At 36.8% G+C, this 20,000-nt stretch overlaps 1 protein-coding gene across 15 annotated transcripts in view; it reads left to right on the top strand.

Annotated features, from left to right (window-relative positions):
• The window catches only part of Nuak1 (Nuak family kinase 1), a 137,172-nt gene that overhangs the window by 38,401 nt on the left and 78,771 nt on the right, over nt 1-20,000 (top strand). The window contains exon 1 of one of the 15 annotated variants that reach the window (XM_067088578.1): nt 19,156-19,525. The exons of the other annotated variants lie outside the window; for them this stretch is intronic. The gene's annotated coding sequence lies outside the window, so the exon portion shown is untranslated. Of the gene's footprint in view, nt 1-19,155; nt 19,526-20,000 lie in introns of those variants that run through there. 15 annotated transcript variants of the gene reach the window in all.

Genomic DNA, 20,000 nt, shown 5'->3' with positions numbered 1-20,000 from the left:
TTAGCTAACTATGAGCTGATTAAAATGCCATTCAGAGGCCGCTGGCACTGGAAATCCAGTGTAGCTTAGTATCGTGGCTTCAGGGAACAAGAAGTATAGGACAGGTATGAGAGCGGTACATAATCTCAAAGAATAATAGTCATTATTATTATTATTATTATTATTATTATTATTATTATTATTGAAGTTGCAGTTCTGGCACATATAGGGGTCGTCAATGCTCTCTCTCTCTCTCTCTCTCTCTCTCTCTCTCTCTCTCTCTCTCTCTCTCTCATGTTAAAGCTTGACGTGAAATAGGTTTGCATGACGTGGAACAAGATAAGTGATCTGACCTAAATATGTCGATTTTTTGACACTTAGAAAAATAAAAATGGACATTTTTTGATATCTATAGAAACTGAGTAACAATAAACACATCAATCCTGTGTTTTAGCACTCATAGTTTTAACAATGCATTATTTATACATATTGCAAATGTTTGCAGGAAGAGCAATGGCTATGTATGTTTAATAACCAGGTAGCAATTGAACCACAGGGTGCAGTGTGCTTGGATGAATTGGAGATCATCGGGAATATTGTGCGACAAGAGGATTAGTGCGAGAGTAAAAGGAATGTTTTTATAAAAGTTTAGTCAGACCCGCGATGGTGTATGGGACTGAGACGTGGTCAATAAAGAAGGCTCAAGGAAGGAAGTTGGAAGTGGCAGAGATGAGGATGTTGAGATGGATGTGTGTGGAGTCACGAGAATGGGTAGGATCAGAAACGATTATATTTTTACTCACATGGTGCACTGTAGGCATTACTTAAGGTTCCTTGCGGCGTGGCTTCGGCCCTTACCTGCAACCTCTTTCGTTCCTTTTACTGTACCTCCTTTCAAATTCTCTTTTTTCCATCTTACTGCCAGTCCCCTCCTAACAATTGATTCATAGTGCAACTGCGAGGTTTTCCTCCTGTTACACCTTTCAGACTTTTTATTCTCAATTTCCCTTTCAGCGCTGAATGACGTCACAGGTGCCAGTGCTTAGCCTTTGGCCTAAATTCTATATTCAACTTCTAATAGATCGGAGATGGGCACAAGTAATTTGCATTTATTTGATTTTTGTATATTTTAAATTGACATTTCAAACATTTGTCCAAAAGCATCAATGTTTACAGAGGTTATTTGAGCAATAGAAAAGGTCACAAACCATGAGAGGTCAAGATTTCATGGCGGGGTGGGGCGGCACCAATTTTCATATTATACACACACATACACACATATATAATAGATTTTTTATTTTTTTCCATTTTTATATTTCATATTTATGTTATTATTATCCAAATCTTCAATGTTATTATTTTGTCATTTTTCAATTGGGGGGGGCACGTTCCCAGGTGCCCCCCGCCCCTCCCCCCTGCATCCGCAAGTGAATCAGGTCAAATGGAAAGCATATCAGAGCTTTTAACCAAGTAAGCCACGCTTGGATGGAGAGGTCATTCATACCAAAGATGGTGCCACAGTTCAAATGTACTGAAAGCTGGCCAGGAGAGGTCAGACGGATTGTACCTGTCGTTACAATGGTTAGACGAACCGTGGTTGGTGTCTTACGAGAAGAAAGGTTAAAGGAGCTTAGATTAAAGATAATTCAGCGAATTGTAACTAAAGTTACGGGACCCTTATATATGCCAATGCGCTCACTCCTGAGAAATGATTGACAATAGAATTATTATTATTATTTTTATTATTAATTATTATTATTATTATTATTATTATTATTATTATTATTATTATTATATATTCGTAACATGCCCGTATTGGTAAGGAAAATACCTGAAAGGACAGTAAAAACGTAGTAAATATAGATAATTATTAAATATAATAAAGAATGAACAAATTGAAAGCATCAGTGGAAGGTAAAATTAACGAATAACAAGTATAAAATGCGCCGAAGAAACGAGTTTTCAGTACACCGTATAATGCCGTATGAGCCGCGGCTCATGAAATTTCAGCCACGGCCCGGTGGTAACCTATTCTATATCGTTGCCAGAAGCACGATCATGGCAAACTTTAACCTTGAATAAAATAAAAATTAATGAGGATAGAGGGCTGCAATTTGGTATGTTTGATGACTGGAGGGTGGATGATCAACATACCAATTTGCAGCCCTCTAGCCTCAGTAGTTTTTAAGATATGAGGGCGGGCAGAAAATAGTGCGAGCAAAGCCATCTCAATAGTTTTCTTTTAACAGAACACTAAAAAGGATAAATAAATACAGGAATGAATGAAGAAATAAACACACGAATTAGTGTTGAAAAAAAAAATCAGGACGGACTTGCAGGTGTAGCAGTGAAGTTCTACCTGTACAGGTGTGCACTGATGCCATCGTGCCCCCCCCCTCCCCCTGGCACGAAGCAGGCAAATGGATCAGTCGTGCATTTGTAGGTTAACCTCCACAGGTGTAAACTGTTACGTAAGTTCCTTGGTTCATGGAACGGAAAGGCAGGTGTTTTGTTACTTGATTTCCATTTATGAATTGGAATAATAATTTTTTATGTAACTTTGTTATATTGAATAAAATTTTATTTTTAATGTCTTTTTTTTATTTTCGGACACTGTATTGTGATTTAAATAATATATATATATATATATATATATATATATTTTTTTTTTTTTTTATTTTAGGCTGTCACTATGCAAGTGAATTTATCTGGTAAATTTTTTTTCTTCATCTTGATAAAATAAAATAAAAAAATTTTTATGCCGGTTAAGTATTTTATTGGTATATTTTTCGAAAACAAAAGTGATATCTTTAGTTATTTTTTCCCGATTTTTAACTTTTTTAGTTTTCTGTAAAAGAAAACTATTGAGATGTCTGTTTGTCTGTCGGCCCTCAGATCTTAAAAACTACTGAGGCTAGAGGGCTGCAAATTGGTATGTTGATCATCCGCCCTCCAGTCATCAAACGTACCAAATTCCAGCCTTCAAGCCTCATTAGTTTTTATTTTATTTAAAGTTAAAGTTAGTCATGATCGTGCGTCTGGCACCGCTATAGGTGCCAATAACACAGGCCACCACCGGGCCGTGGGTGAAATTTTCATGGGCCGCGGCTGAGTTTAATGGGCCGTGGCTGAGAGTTTCATACATCATTATGCACTGTACAGAAAACTCGATTGCGCCGAAGAAAGCGCATTTTGTACTTGTTTTATTTGTTTTGAATGCCTTATTGTGATTTAAATATATATATATTTTTTATTCATCTCTCAGGCTGTCATTCAAATGAAGTTAAAATTATCTGGTAATTGGTTTTTCTTCATCTTGATAAAATGTAAAAAAAAATAATTTTTAAGCCGGTTCATTGTTTAATGTTTTTATTTATTTGCATTGAAATGATTGAGATTGCAACTTGAGGAGGTGGTGATCAATTCATTGTCACTTGCAACTTTTGTGAAGAACTATTTTTAGTGTGGGAAAATATATATAAATTTTTTTTTCGTGAATCTCAAGACTTGACTGAAGCGTAAAATTACTTTCCACTATTTACATTTCTGAACACATTAAAAGAATTCTAAAAGAATTCTAAGAATTGCTCTTTGGCATTTTATGATTCAGTTATTAATAATTCGAGAATTCTAAGAATTGCCTTATGGTATTTTATGATTCAGTTATTAATAATTCATATGGAAGATAATATTCCCTATTATTTATCGTATGTTCCCTGCACTGCAGACTATAGACTTTTTTTTTAAGTTTTATAATTGAAAGGCTTTTTCGGTCTCTCTCTCTCTCTCTCTCTCTCTCTCTCTCTCTCTCTCTCTCTCTCTCTCTCCTATCTTAATATCTCTGAATTTTTTTATATTTACAATTCAGAGGAAAATAGGGATTGATAGTAATCTCTCTCTCTCTCTCTCTCTCTCTCTCTCTCTCTCTCTCTCAGTTTAGTGTTCCTGGAGGTTTTATTTAGTTTATTTAGAATTCAAAGGAAAATAGGATGGTAGTAATATCTCTCTCTCTCTCTCTCTCTCTCTCTCTCTCTCTCTCTCTCTCTCTCTCTCTCTCTCTCTCTCTCTCTCTCTCTCTCAAATCAAATGACATGCTATCCTCTTCAAAACAGGCAAGGAGTAACATTCAGGAAACACAGAATGGGGAACAGAATACCCAAACTGTGCGTTTGGTTCGCGCATGATCAATAATTTTTAATGTTATGGACATTTAATTTTTCATTAAAATTTTCAGGTGCCGGCAAAGTCATTTCGCACTAATTTTTTTATTTTATTTACATTATTGTCTTCTTGACATTTTAACCGAGTAGTTCCTTTATTTTTTTTTAATTTTTTTTTATCTTTATTTTCACTCATTCATTTTGATTTATGGAAATTTCTGGAAATTTGTTTTATTCTCAGCAATGATATTTAGTCAGTAGCTGTTTATGTTTATCAATAGATTTATATTTTTAATTTTAAATTATATATTATATATAATATACATATATATATATATATAATATATATTATATAAATATATATATATATATATATATATATATATATATATATATATATATATATATATATATATATATATATATATATATATATAATTCGTTCGTACATACGTCGTTCCTTGAAAGACCTCAACCACTTATAGCTGTAAACACACTGACCACGTGCATGTGGCCTTGTGGCGGCCCCAGGGCGAATTTCGAGCGAGTCTCTCTCCCTCCCCCTTCCCTTCCCTTCCCTTCCCCTTCCCCTCCCTCCCCGAGGGTGAAACAGGGTCAATAATTCCCCCCACCCCCAAAGCTCCCCTACCTCCTTAAACATTCCCGTCGTCATTTTATGTGGTATTTTAGACATGAGGTAGATTAGACAAGGTGCGGGACTGTGTTAAGTAGAAGTGACCTTGAATTTTTGGTGCAGTGCGGTTTTGTGTGTGTGTTTGTGTTTGTTTGTGTGTTTATGTGTGTGTGGGATTGCGTGTGTCTGTGTTTATGTGTGTTTGTTTGAGTGTTTATGTGTGCGTGTGTGCTTGTGTGAGTGTTTGTGTACGTATGTTTGTGTTGTGTGCTTGTGTGTGTCTGTTTGTGTTTGTTGTGTGTGTTTGTTTGAGTGTGTTTGTGTTTGTGTATGTGTGTTTGTGTTTGTATGTTTGTCTGTTAGTGTGTATGTGCATGTGTAGGGTTTGTTATGGATGGTTTAGTAAGTTCTTTGTTAGAATTCTGATGATAATATGGTGCCAATGACAAAAGCTCCCAACTATATAAATGATAGAAATTATACCACATTGCATCATATTTTCATGCAAACATATGTAATGTTAATATTTAAGCTATTGACTAATATATTTATAAAAACACTATCTTGTGATATTAATTAATGTTAATATTGTGGGTTATGAAAGGTATTATTGGAACAGCAGCAATAATTACGAATAATATTACAATGATGAATACAATATTTTTTATTATGTTAACAAGTAGTGATCTACAATCATCGTAATTAAACATCTCTTATTATTATTATTATTATTATTATTATTATTATTATTATTATTATTATTATTATTATTATTATTATGATGACTGTAAAGGCAACTGCTGTTAATAACTCTATTATTACTCAAAGCAATTAAATATGATAGACTGGCAATTGCGCTCAATCATTGTGATTGATTGAGGATATTCGAGACACCAGATATACTATACAGTATATGATTTTTCCAAGAGAGTATTTGCCTTTTTGTCAACTCGAATTTTCAGTTGGATTCACATTATCGAAAGTTCTCTCTCTTTATACATACATACATATATGTATAATATATATATATATATATATATATATATATATATATATATATATATATATATATATATATATATAAATATTTATTAGAGAGAGAGAGAGAGAGAGAGAGAGAGAGAGAGAGAGAGAGAGAGAGAGAGAGAGACAGAGAAATCATTCAAACTCTTTGTTACAAAAGTTTGGAAAGATTATTGACAGCAAAAAGGAAAGTATGGTTCGTGACAGGGAAAAGCGCACGAATTCATGGCTGAGAGAGAGAGAGAGAGAGAGAGAGAGAGAGAGAGAGAGAGAGAGAGAGTTTGTTATATTTTAAAGTCCGTGAGATACAGAAATCTGAGAAGATAGAGGAACTGAAAAACAGAAAATATGATTTGTAAAAAGTGACAATGAAGAAAGAAAGAATTTACGGTACAGAGAGAGAGAGAGAGAGAGAGAGAGAGAGAGAGAGAGAGAGAGAGAGAGAGAGAGAGAGATGCCAATTTTCATTCCATGGAGCTCAGAGGGGATTTCAACTGGCCCTCAGTGTGAAAACCCCCTGGTAAACATTAGGTGACGTCTCGCTCGCGCACGCGCAAAGGCATGTACCCTTTTATTTTATAGGATGGCCACCGAGAAGGGCGAAGTTTCCCCTTCTTAGCTGAGACCGGAAGGAACCGCAGATTTGGGGAAGGGGTGTAAGGCCGGGTGGGTCTCCTCTTGAAAGAATGAAGGTTGCCCATTGGGGGGAACACTTGAGGTGAGGGAAAGTACCTTAACTTGGCAGGAGAGGGAAAAAAAAATAGTCACAAATATAAATATATATATGTATATATATATATATATATATATATATATATATATATATATATATATATATATATATATATACATACATATATACACAAACCCATTTGTACAGAACAATTAAAATTAATTAATCAAAAGGTTTCTCCAGATAAAACCAAGCAACACAAATCCTTACTTAAACACAAACCTTAACAAACGAACGCACAAACTATCTGAGCATTTCAAGGAAAGAATTTTTTTCACTGGGGCCAAAAAAAAAAAAAAAACGAATTGAGGACAACTTCATTCCATCAGGTCAAGGCTGAAGGCTTAAGTGAATTTTTTTTCTTTCTTCTAACTGAGTGGGAAATGTCCCCCCCCCCCAAAAAAAAAAAAAATAAATGTATGTATATTTATATTTATATTTACATTTTGTATTTATTTTTCTCCTCTTCCCTTCTAACAGTCCCCAGTTACACACTTTCCGCCAGTGTATTGTTGTTCATTCTCTCCACATGACTGAACCATATCTAAATACAACAGTATATCCTTTTACCAACTCTAACCTTTTTAAAAGTCTGCATATATCCACATTTCCTCTCCCTTTCACTTTTTCTTATGCCACATATCTACTACACATTTGCACTCCACAACTTTTTTTTTCTTTCATTGGCATATAACATGCATACTTCACTTCCATAAAGGAGAGCTGGCTCAACAGTCCCTGTATATATTCTCCCCTTGGCGTCCACAGACACTACTAATTTCTTCTCAGTCTTCCATTCTTCCAAGTGTCCCTGTGTGCATCAATGGTAACCAGTAAAGTGGAGAATTTAACATAAATTTGACAAGATTTTATAATAAAATATACGCGAGTTATTCAGGATTGATCTCATTTGGCCTTGTAACACCTGCCAGACAACCAGCTCTCACATTTACTGGAATTTATTCTTGCTTCTGTTTTCCCTGATTTATTATATCCCCTTCCCGTACTTTTTTTTAGTTAGTCGTCTTGGTGACACCCTTCAGGCTACATCTTCACACGCATTCTGTGGGAATGAATGAGCCTAAGCTTGGGGTTACAGAGTTCAGCGGCTCTTTCTTTCCTTCCACTACCAAGCCTTGGAATCCTCTCTGACTTCCTGCTGCCGAGGAAAAGCCATCGGGCTGCCAGCCCATTTGGCCTTCGCTCTTTATAAAAAAAAAAAAAAGAAATAAAAAAGTATTCTTTGTAAATAAGGTCAAAAAAATGTAGCGTGCCTTCGTGTTAGCGTAGACTCCCAAATTAATGCGTGCAAGGTTTGATATAAATCTGCGGATGGCCTTTCAGAATCTAGGTGACGGCATTCTCTCTCTCTCTCTCTCTCTCTCTCTCTCTCTCTCTCTCTCTCTCTTGCTGTTCATTGTCACTAATCGTCACAAATTATACTTTTTATATTTTTCAGTACGTGTATCTTTCCAAGTATCTGTTGAGCACAGAGTGTGAATTATAAGATCTCTCTCTCTCTCTCTCTCTCTCTCTCTCTCTCTCTCTCTCTCTCTCTCTCTCTCTCTCTCCGCGTGCTTCCACCCGGTGTGCTCAGCTGTTAGCTTTGTGTGTGTGCATCATCTTCCTTAATTTAGTCTATCCTTGATCCACTCATCTCCCGAGGGGGGGGAACCCGGACGGGGGCGCGCTCTGTTGCGGGGGTAGGGGTAGGACGAGCCGTTGTATAGACAAAGTCGCTTATTAGTAGCCTAGTACAATTGTTGACAGTGGCGCTGGTTCTACCTTGTAAATATCATTATTATCTTTATAATAAAGCTGAGCAACGTGCTTACAAAATCATTTAAAGAGCGTAACAAATTAATAAGAAACAAATTTATATAAATAAACAAACAACAGCAATCACGATTGCTTGCACCACCAGATCACGTTTTCTGGCGCTTTCTGGCATCTAGACCAGCTTGAAAAAAACCAACTAAATATCGATATTTTTCCGTATTGATCGCAAAATTTAATTAAACGCGTTTCTTGAGATGATGTCGCACAAGCACCCGTGCGGGCCGGCTCGATTTTGCCACCAATTTGGCGAAGAATATTCGAAAAAATAGCTTAAAAGTAGGGCATCGGGATGCGAAAAGTTGCCAGACACTTCCCTTATGGGTATTTCCCCTGCAGTTAGGGAGCGAATCATGACAGCCAATCTTGATCGATTTCGAGTGTCTCAAAGATGCAGAGAGAGAGAGAGAGAGAGAGAGAGAGAGAGAGAGAGAGAGAGATAAAATAAAATAAAATAAAATACAGCAGAAAATTACATTTTATTTTATTGAAAAGAAAAGCGACTTGACAGTAGTGGTAAGGGAAGAAGCCGTCAGACCTGTTTTTCTAGACAGGCAACTGCTTGCCATGACGTAATTCTGTACAGAGAAAACTCCCTGTCTGTGACAACTGAAAACAAGTAAAAAAATGAGCCGCAGTTTCTTCGGCGCAATCGAGTTTTCTGTACAGCCGCTACAGCGTATAATCAAGGCCACCGAAAATAGATCTATCTTTCGGTGGTCCCGGTGTAATGCTGTATGAGCCGCGGCCCATGAAGCTTTAACCACGTCTTGTGGTGGCCTACCCTATATCGTTGCCAGAAGAACGATTATGAGTAACTTTAAACGTAAATTAAATAAAAACTACTGAGGCTAGAAGGCTGCAATTTGGTCTGGTTGATGATTGGAGGGCGGATGATCAACATACCAATTTGCAGCCGTCTAGCCTCAGTAGTTTTTAATATCTGAAGTCGGACAGAAAAAGTGCGGACGGACAGACAAAGCCGGCACAATAGTTTTCTTCTACAGAAAACTAAAAAAAGGACATTGTAGAAAGTCAAGGAAGGAATTTGGGAAGGGGGCTGGGGCGGTGTGTGGGAGAAAGGAATGGTAGGGTTACCGTAGTGGGTGTTTTTAAGAGATGGGTGTCTTGGCGACCCAATTCACTGGAATCATTAGGTTATGTGGCAGAAATCCGGCGCTGGGCTGTCTCCCCGTAGCCTTGATATCTTGACTTCTCCTTTCCCCCAGACTTTCTGTCTGGGGAGAGCGGTCGAAAGCTGTTTTGGGAGAATGTTGATTTTTCTATGTTTGGTGTGTTGATTTTTCTTTGTTTGGTGTGGTTGTATATATTTAATATATATGTATGTGTATATATATATGTATATTTATATATATATATATATATTTGTATATATATATATATATATATATGTATGTATATATATATATATATATATATATATATATATATATGTATTTATATATAATATATATGTAAATATATATGTATATATATATATATATATATATATATATATATATATATATATATATATATATAATTAGAGAGAGAGAGAGAGAGAGAGAGATGGTGTTTTTAAAAATAGGAACACAGTAGATGATAAAAATCATTATTTAGTAATTACTAATAAAGAAAAACAAATAATAGCTACGAATCATAATAAAAAAATGTACAGAGAAGGAGAGTAAGAATGCATACATAAAAATACAATAAATAAGTAAATAAATAAATAAATACATAAATAAACATATAATAAGAGACAAACCAGTAAATAAAAAACCCTCTATAAAGGTCATGTTCTTGACCTTTGTCGGGAACGGGACCTAATTTAATGCTTGGATCAACAGAGACTGTATGTAAGGGAATCGGCCCATGCCATTCCTTCCCTTGCCAGGTCCGAGATCGAACGTGGGGTTTTCAGTTGTGAGCCGAGAGAGAGAGAGAGAGAGAGAGAGAGAGAGAGAGAGAGAGAGAGACCTACTTCTTGGTGTATGTGTCATCAGAGAGCTGTCGCGGCTTTGAATTTTATTGTTTAGTGACGAGATGATTTAATTCTCTCTCTCTCTCTCTCTCTCTCTCTCTCTCTCTCTCTCTCTCTCTCTCTCTCATCTCTCTCTCGTATGCAAATTGTTACGTAACACCTGATGTTACAGGCACGTGCGTATGTTACGAGTTACGTAATTATGATTGGGCTACTTGCAAGTTGCAAGTAATATTCTCATTTGAACTAGCATGCGATTATTGAGAAGTAAATTTACTTAAAAAGACTGAGAGAGAGAGAGAGAGACTGAGACTGAGACTGACTCGTGCGCAGGCTCAAACGAGGCTCTATAACAGGCTTCATTGAGTCCTGTCTCGTTTACAAAGCGCCCAGCGCCACTAGAATTACAATGAATGAGACAGACGAATCTATCCAGTCCGTATGACACTCGTTCACTTCCCCCCCCCTCCCTCCTCCGCCTCCCCCCTCCCGCCCTTATCCCCCATCAACCAATTGCAGCTGTGCACTCGGTCGGTTAGAGTGGTTTCCCAAGGTGCATTTCTCGACAGAAACTGATTCTTTTAGTTTTTTCTTTTAAGATTTTCCCTTTTTAGCTATATTAAATAGGTACAAGGTGTATTTCTCGACAGAAACTGATTCCTTTAGTTTTTTCTTTTAAGATTTTCCCCTTTTAACTTTATTTATGGAGATACAAGGTGCATTTCTCGACAGAAACTGATTCCTTTAGTTTTTTCTTTTAAGATTTTTCCTTTTTAACTTTATTTATATAGATACAAGGTGTATTTCTCGACAGAAACTGATTCCTTTAGTTTTTTCTTTTAAGATTTTCCCCTTTTAGCTTTATTTATATAGATCCAAGGTGCATTTCTCGACAGTATTTATATAGATCCAAGGTGCATTTCTCGACAGAAACTGATTCTTTTAGTTTTTTCTTTTAAGATTTCCCTTTTTTAACTTTATTCACACATATTTTATACAATCATACACTTATTTATATATATTTTTTTATTATATTTATTTTTATTATCAAACTGCTTAATTACTCTGGGTTGAGACCGAGAAAATTCAGCTAGATCCTTCGGAAGCCTTCTGATTATTCAGTAACCCCAGCGTTCCTGATCCTACGCTACTATTGCCTAGCGAACTTGGGAGTGTTACGTATCCCGCCTGTCCTGTTCCGACGGGCTGCTACGTAACAGTCGCCGGTGTCGTGTTACTTGGGGGTCATGTACTATAGATATCGTTTGTGGAAATCTGGTGTTGGTTGAAGGGATAATAAGACTGCTGTGGTCGTATTCGGATTGGTTTGTTTCGCTTTGATTTCGTCCCTTGTTTTGTTTGTGTTTTGAAGGATTCTTTTCTAAGGGTGTTAGGTAGACTTTTACGGAATTTAACTTAGTTTTCTGTAAAAGAAAACTATTATAAAGATGGCTATTTATCTGTCCATCCGCACTCTTTTCCTGTCCGCCCTCAGATCTTAAAAGCTGCAGAGGCTAGAGGGCTGCAAATTGGTACGTTGATCATCCACCATCCGGTCATCAAACGTACCAAATTGCAGCCCTCTAGCCTCAGTGGTTTTTGTTTTATTTAAGGTTAAAGTTAGCCATGATCGAGCGTGTGGCACCGCTGTAGGTGCCAGAAAGACAGGCCACCACAGGGCTATGGCTAAAAGTTTCATGGGCCGCGGCTGAGAGTTTCATACAGCATTATACGCTTTACAGAAAACTCGATTGCGCCGAAGTGCCTTACGCGCATTTTTTACTTGTTTTTATTATTTTCAGTCTTTTTTTCCCCAGTTTTCATATACTGTAATGGTAAAGTTTTCATTATTTTTATAAGAATTTTTTAATCCCTTACATTAAATTGTCCTCTACTGATTAAGAAATTTTTTCAAGGCGGCGAGATGTTTAAGCTAATTTTGCATTTTTGTGATTTATTTTTTTTTACCAAGGTTGTCATTTGAAGGTAATATTGTCTTTGAAGATTTTCTCTAGGCGTTATTAGTCTTTTGAGGTAATTTTAAATCACTTTTGAAGTTTTTTTTCAAGGGCAGTCTTGTAAAGTAACTTTGTCAATGCGAGAAGTTCTGTTCAGAATTGTTAGATTTGTTCAACAATATCAGTCAGTATCTGTCTTGTTTTGATTTCATTTGTTTGTCATTATCAATCTCTGCTTTATTTTGAAGGGATTTTTGTTAGCGTTTTAGTTTTCTGTAAAAGAAAACTGTTGTGCCGGCTTTGTCTGTCCGTCCGCACTTTTTTCTGTCCGCCTTCGGATCTTAAAAACTATTGAGGCTAGAGGGCTGTAAATTGGTATGTTTAGCATCCACTCTCCAATCACTCAACACACCAAATTGCAGCCCTCTAGCCTCAGTAGTTTTTATTTCATTTAAGGTTAAAGTTAGCTATAATCGTGCTTCTGGCAACGATATAGGCTATGCCACCACCGGCCCATGATTAAAGTTTCATAGGCCGCGGCTCATACAGCATTATGCCGAGACCACCGAAAGATAGATCTGTTTTGGTGGCCTTGATTATACGCTGTAGTGGCTGTACAGAAAACTCAATTGCGCCGAAGAAACTTGGGCGTATTTTTACTTGTTTGTTGTTTGTTTATTTGCTATACTGATGTAATTTCAAATTCCTCATTTATCTGCCTGATATAATGTTTTAATTCATTGCCATGTACATGTTTTTAACTAAGAGTTAATTCGAATAATTAACTTCTAATGAGAAAACTACTTAATCTGATAGTTTTCAAACTTGTGTCCGTTTCCACACGAAGTCCGATGGGATGGGCAACAGATTGTACCAGTCTCTTGTGAGCGGCAAAGGGTAACAATGAGGCGGGAAAACAAATGTAGATAGGAAAAGGAAAAGTAAAATTAGGAGGTTACAAATATATATAAATATTGTATATATATACATACATACATACGTACACACACACACACACACCGAAACACAAAGAGTCCAGAGAAACGACCCTCAGCCAAGGTGAGTGAAAGTATATACCTCTAGAGCGTCAGCGGCAATGCAGGTTAATTAAGATATTCTTACCTGTAGAGTGGCGAAGAATCATATGACCAAAAGACGCCTTCGGAAGAACCTTGTGTGTCTCAAACCTTCCTGTTTTTTATCATTTCGATTTCTCTCTCTCTCTCTCTCTCTCTCTCTCTCTCTCTCTCTCTCTCTCTCTCTCTCTCTCTCTCTCTCGTACGTATTTTGTGCACCTTACCATATTAACAAGACTTTCATTGGACGTCCGTTTCCCCGGTAATGTATTTAAAAGAAACGATTATATATTATTGATTGTTCGTCTTTCAGATGTGGCTTCAGTTTAACCTTACCATCAACCTTTTTAGTTTCATGTAAAAGAAAACTATTGTGCCGGCTTTGTGTGTCCGTCCGCACTTTTTTCTGTCCGCCCTCAGATCTTAAAAACTACAGAGGCTAGAGGGCTGCAAATTGGCATGTTGATCATCCATCCTCCATTCATCAAGCATACCAGGGCCGTGGTTAAAGTTTCATTGCAGCATTGTACCGAGACCACCGAAAGATAGATCTATTTTCGGTGGCCTTGATTATACGCTGTAGCTGCTGTACAGAAAAACTCGATTGTGCCGAAGAAACTTCGGCGCATTTTTTACTTGTTTCAACCTTGGCCTGATTTCGCTGCCTATCCCTTCATTCATCCGACCTGATTGGTGTTAGTTTGTGAATTTATTATTAACATTGTTATTTAACATGCCCATAGAACTACAGCTTTAAAAACAAACTTTCAGCTGACAGAAAAAAAAGGACAAATGAGTAGAGAAAATTAACAGGAAAAATATAGATCATATTAACGAACCATTAAGTCAGTCTATAGACACCAGTATGAAATTTCCAGTAGGGGGTCCGTGCCATCAGTGCACCTCACGCAGTGCATTGTAGGCAGTACTTCAGGTTCTTTGCAGCGTCCATTCGGCCCGTAGCTGCAACACCTTTCATTCCTTTTACTGTACCTCCGTTCATATTCTCCTTTGTCCTACTTTCCACCCTCTCCTAACTATTGTTTCATAGTGCAGCTGCGAGGATTTCCTCTTGTTACGCCTTTCAAACCCTTCAACTCTGTTTCCCTTTAAATGCAGAGTGACCTCATAGATCCCGTCGCTTGGCTTTTGGCCTAAATTTTATTATTATACTAATTATATACATACATCACCATAAAATAACTCTAGGAATGCACCTTACGCATTTCCATTCCATATGTTTACTGGTACTGTTCGCTGCTTGTCGTGTGCGCTTATGGAAAACTCCCCACCTGCGTCCATGTGTTTACCGGTACCGTTCTTTCCGACCAAATATGGAAGGTCCGTTCCAACGCCTACGTTCATATTGTGTCGACACTTTTCAAACCAGTCTGTGTCAGCAGCGTGTATCGAGGAGAGAGAGAGAGAGAGAGAGAGAGAGAGAGAGAGAGAGAGAGAGAGAGAGAAAGAAAAGGAGGTCTGAGCCGTAGACAAACACATTTTCGATTTTTATTTGTTGCGGATAAACATGCCTACTTTTTTTGCCGGGCTGTTCTTCTGCGTTGTATTTTTTTTTTTTTTTAATGTTAGGCTGGTATTCGATTTCTTCTTTGTTCTATTGTAGTTTTGTTGTTAAATCTGAATTGATTTAGCCTCAAGATTATTTTGGTCCATAGTTTCAAAGTAGTTTTTGTCATCACCAATTGATTTACTTGAAATATTTGAGTAATATTTTTTTATTTATATATGGACACACAAAAATATATATATATATATATATATATATATATATATATATATATATATATATATATATATATATATATATTGTATAAAGTTTCATTTTATCGATCTTTGCAACAAAAACCAGCATAAACGCCAAGTTTATTATTATTTACTTTCTCATCCATGACTGCCTTTACTGCTTGTGAGTCACGCCCAATACGATTTCCTCTTTTGTGTCAAAAAAAAAAATAATAAAAAAGAGAGCGTGAATGTATTTTCATTCTAGAACTTCCATTTTCTTTTCTTAGAGAAACCAAACCTCAAATTACTGTTAGAGAGAAAATGAAGTTTGATATTTAAACGGTGAAATGTCTTTCTATGGAACTGGAGAATGAGGACAGGCAAAATCGCTATTCGGGAAACAAGGAGGTAAGTGTAGAATTCTGTGTATGTAAAAGTGACGTTTGATACTGGAATGTCTTCCTTTGGGACTGAAGAATGAGATTAGGTAAAATCACAATTTTGGAAACAAAGAGGAAAATGGAGAATTCCATGTCGGTCTGAGTGGTTCGAATGAATTATTGAACTTTAGGGTTTATTTTTTCTTAATGGGTATATAGCAGGTGGGTCTGCCCCGCGTCTCTTTTTTTCTTCTTTACTTCACTTCTCCAACATGGTCGCATTCCCTTAGAAATCGAGTATACCTCTGTCGACTTAATCAGGGCATTATGTACCCGGTTGTTAGACGACTGTTGTGGAAAGCAGCCGGCGAAAAGAGAGAGAGAGAGAGAGAGAGAGAGAGAGAGAGAGAGAGAGAGAGAGAGAGAGGCAGGCGTACATGATCAGTGCTCTGGTGTGAAACGATTTCCAAGATATATTTATAGCCTCTCTCTCTCTCTCTCTCTCTCTCTCTCTCTCTCTCTCTCTCTCTCTCTCTCTCTCTCTCTCTCTCCTTGTAAGGTAGCGGTCATAACCAGGTAAGCATGCTTTAATAAGCTACTTTATAGGCCATAAACAAGACAGCTCGTGTGCAGTGATAACCACAAGTCACGGTTGTAGCTTCTTGTTGCGGTAAATTGGATTTTTTCTTTATTTTATTTTTTTATAATTTTTTTTTTTTTTTTTTCTGCCATGGGCTTATGTCAGCAAGCTGTTGGTGGTATGGTATTGGACGTTGTATGCTCTCTCTCTCTCTCTCTCTCTCTCTCTCTCTCTCTCTCTCTCTCTCTCTCTCTCTCTCTCTCTCTCTCTCTCTCTCTGTTCGACACGACACTGTAGATTTGATGTTGACCAGGAATGAAATGGTAACGAGACTTTGTGGCCTCTCCGTTCCTTGTCGTATGTGATTATAAGTAATAATAGCAGCAGGAAAAGTAGTAGTAGTAGTACTAGTAATATTAGCAGGAAAAATAGTAGTAGTAAACATAGTAGTAGTTATAGAAATAGCAGCAGGAAAAGTAGTAGCAGTAATAGTAATATAGCAGGAATAGTAGTAATGGTAGTAGTAATAGTAATATCAGTTGAAAAAGTAGTAGTAGTAGTAATAGTAATATCATCAGGAAAAATAGCAGTAGTAGTAATATCAGCAGGAACAGTAGTAGTAGTAATAGTAATATAGCAGGAATAGTAGTAATAGTAATATCAGTTGAAAAAAGTAGTAGTAGTAGTAATAGTAATATCATCAGGGAAAATAGCAGTAGTAGTAATATCAGCAGGAAAAGTAGTATTGGTAGTAATAGTAATATCAGTACGAAAAGTAGTAGTAGTAGGCTAGTAATAATAATAGTAATATCAGCAGGCAAAGTAGTAGTAGCAGTGGTAGTAACTGTAATATCAGCTGGAAAAGTAATAGTAATAGTAGCAGTAGTATTAACAGTACCATCAGCAAGAAAAGTAGTTGTAATAGTAGCAGTAGTAGTAACAGTAACATCAGCAAGAAAAATAGTTGTAATAGTAGCAGTAGTAGTAACAGTAATATCAGCAAGAAAAGTAGTAGTAATAGTAGCAGTAGTAGTGTTAACAGTATCAGCAGCTGGAAAAGAAATAGAGATAGCAACATTAGCAGGAACAGTAATAGCAGCAGGAAAAAAATAGTAATAATAGTAGCAGTAGTAATAACGGTAACAGCAGCAGGAAAAAATAGCAGTAATAGTAGCAGTAGCAATAACAGTAACAGCAGCAGGAACAGTAGTAGTAATAGTGATAACAGCAGGAAAAGTAGTAGCAGTAGTAATAGCAGCAGGAAAAGTAGTAGTAATAGCAGCAGCAGCAGAAACAGCAGTAGGAATAGTGGCAAGTTCGTCGAAGAAGCTGTAAGACTCAGCCCAGGGATTTCACTGCCATTCAGCATGAGTCACGCCTGGTCCCCTTTCTCTCTCTCTCTCTCTCTCTCTCTCTCTCTCTCTCTCTCTCTCTCTCTCTCTCTCTCTCTCTCTCTGTACCGAGAGATAAGCTTATTTATAAACAATATGACGTTGTTGAATTACTCGATCTTCCTCACTGCTAATATCTAAGGATTTGCATATACATTTGTACCTTAATACACTCACGCTTATATATAGGTTAGATAGATGTTATATAGATGGATTGATAGGTAATAGATAGAGTGACAGCTCGCACACCTACTCAACAGGGAGACGCTTCAGAGAAGAGATTGTGGCTTCAGAGAAAAGCAGCGGGGGACAGCGGCTTTGTCATTGCCATTTTCAACCCCCTGACTGCTGCTACTAGTGACTGAATCACGGGGAACTTCTACAGTGTCTCTCTCTCTCTCTCTCTCTCTCAATCTCTCTCTCTCTTAATCTCTCTCAAATATATATATATATATATATATATATATATATATATATATATATATATATATATATATATATATATATATATATATATATATATATATATATATATATATATATATATATATATATATATATTATAATCACATTATATATATATATATATATATATATATTATAATCACATATATATATATATATATATATATATATATATATATATATATATTATATATATATATATATTAATCATATACGTATATATATATACCTATTGTGTGTGTATATACATGTATATATATTTAAATCTTTATTTATTTATTTGTGTGTGTGTGTTGTGTGTGTGTGTGTGTGTGAGAGAGAGAGAGAGAGAGAGAGAGAGAGAGAGAGAGAGAGAGAGAGAGAGAGAAGGCATAAAGATAAACAAAATCCACTCCAAATATAAACATACTGGTTTGTATTGAAAGTGAAAAGAGAGAGAGAGAGAGAGAGAGAGAGAGAGAGAGAGAGAGAGAGAGAGAGAGAGAGAGAGATAGTCAGTAATGACTCATCCATAGCTATTTGCAACTTAGTCACTCGGTTAGTTTTCATTGATCTCGAAGGAGTCCTGTTGCCTGCCTGCCTGCTTGCTTTGCTTGTTTGTTGCAAAGGTGCAAGAAGCGGCAAGTGCACTGAATTTCTGGAGGGCGTCTGCTGCTATTTTGCACCCTTGTTTATCAGTATTATTTTGTTCTTTCGTAGTTAAGGCAAAACAACGACGGTGATACTGGTTATAACTCTGGACATTAATTTTTTTTTTTGTTTTCTAATTTAAATGATTTTGTTGTCGCGTTTTATCACATCGTAAAATTTTATTTTCCTCTCGGAACGATGATGTAATCTTTATCTATTTATCAGATAAGGTTTTTATGGCGTTGCACTCGAAGAATGTTAACACTTACAGCCACTTTTTTTTTTGTTTGTGTTTGTTTGTGTATCAGATTAGACTCGTACGTTCGGGTTTAAATATTTTGCAAAAGCAATCGTGACGTTGCATCGCCACCGCAGGATTTGGTACGAGTTTCAAGACTTAGTTTTATATCTCTCACGCATTTTGCATCCATTTTGTCACAGTTTCTTTCATTTTACATATAGAATTAATTCCTGCGCTGAGAACGCCTCCGCACGTGCTGTTTACAGCAACATTTGGTGGCCTGCTGTGACGTCACGACCTCACGCAACTATATAAGGGTTTGGCCACGCCCCCCTCCTCCACTCTCAATCCGCCACCACATAAAGTCAGTGTTGCCGAAGATGTGGCCTAGGAATGTCGTGCAATTTTTTTATCGGTGGTCCGTGATTCGTCTGACAGATTAGGTTATTCCTCTTGAAATGTGTCGTCCAAAGTGCTTGTGAGCGAGATATCGGTGGGGATGAGGCGTTTGCGTTTGAATGTGTGCTGTGAAACGCGTGAGTTAGCGCCAGAGTCTAACAGGAGCGATATGAAATTGGTCTCAATAGAACGCAACCCACACTCAAATGAGGAACTATAGTAACCCGCGAACTATTTCTGGAATTTGATTCATGCTTTTTCGGATTTTACCCGCAGCTCGGCTTCTTCCTCGACGTTCTAGATTTTGAAGGTAAGGAAGTGGAATTGATTAGCTGGGAACTGAAGGTGAGATAAGTGAAGGAACTTCTCCTGGTGCTCTTCATAATGTAGTTGTGACACGTCCGTCTTAGGAGGGCTTTGGTTGCATACGCAATCCACCGAGAGTAAGGCTATGATGCAGTTTCGTTTCTGCATTTGTTTGTGTATGTTTGTCTCTTGGTTTATCTGTTGTGGAGTAACTGTTGTTTGTGAAGTCTCGGTGTTATAGGAACATTTATTATTAGAAATATATAAATATCATCATCATTATTATTTTGCTTTTGTAGAATAAACATCGTGCCGTAATTTATATCACAGCTTAAAAACACTCGTATGTTTTCGTTAATCTCTCGCCAAGGGCATATAGCGTTCTCTTCACACTTCTGGTCTTTATATTGAGATGACATCATCTCGCAACGTACGTGCCCATGACGCATGTGTTATGACGACATGACGGTGACGTCATC

Source organism: Macrobrachium rosenbergii, chromosome 45, assembly GCF_040412425.1.
Source record: "Macrobrachium rosenbergii isolate ZJJX-2024 chromosome 45, ASM4041242v1, whole genome shotgun sequence".
Taxonomy (NCBI): domain Eukaryota; kingdom Metazoa; phylum Arthropoda; class Malacostraca; order Decapoda; family Palaemonidae; genus Macrobrachium; species Macrobrachium rosenbergii.
Note: the sequence above shows the minus strand (reverse complement) of the source record. Positions and strands in the feature narration are given on the sequence as shown.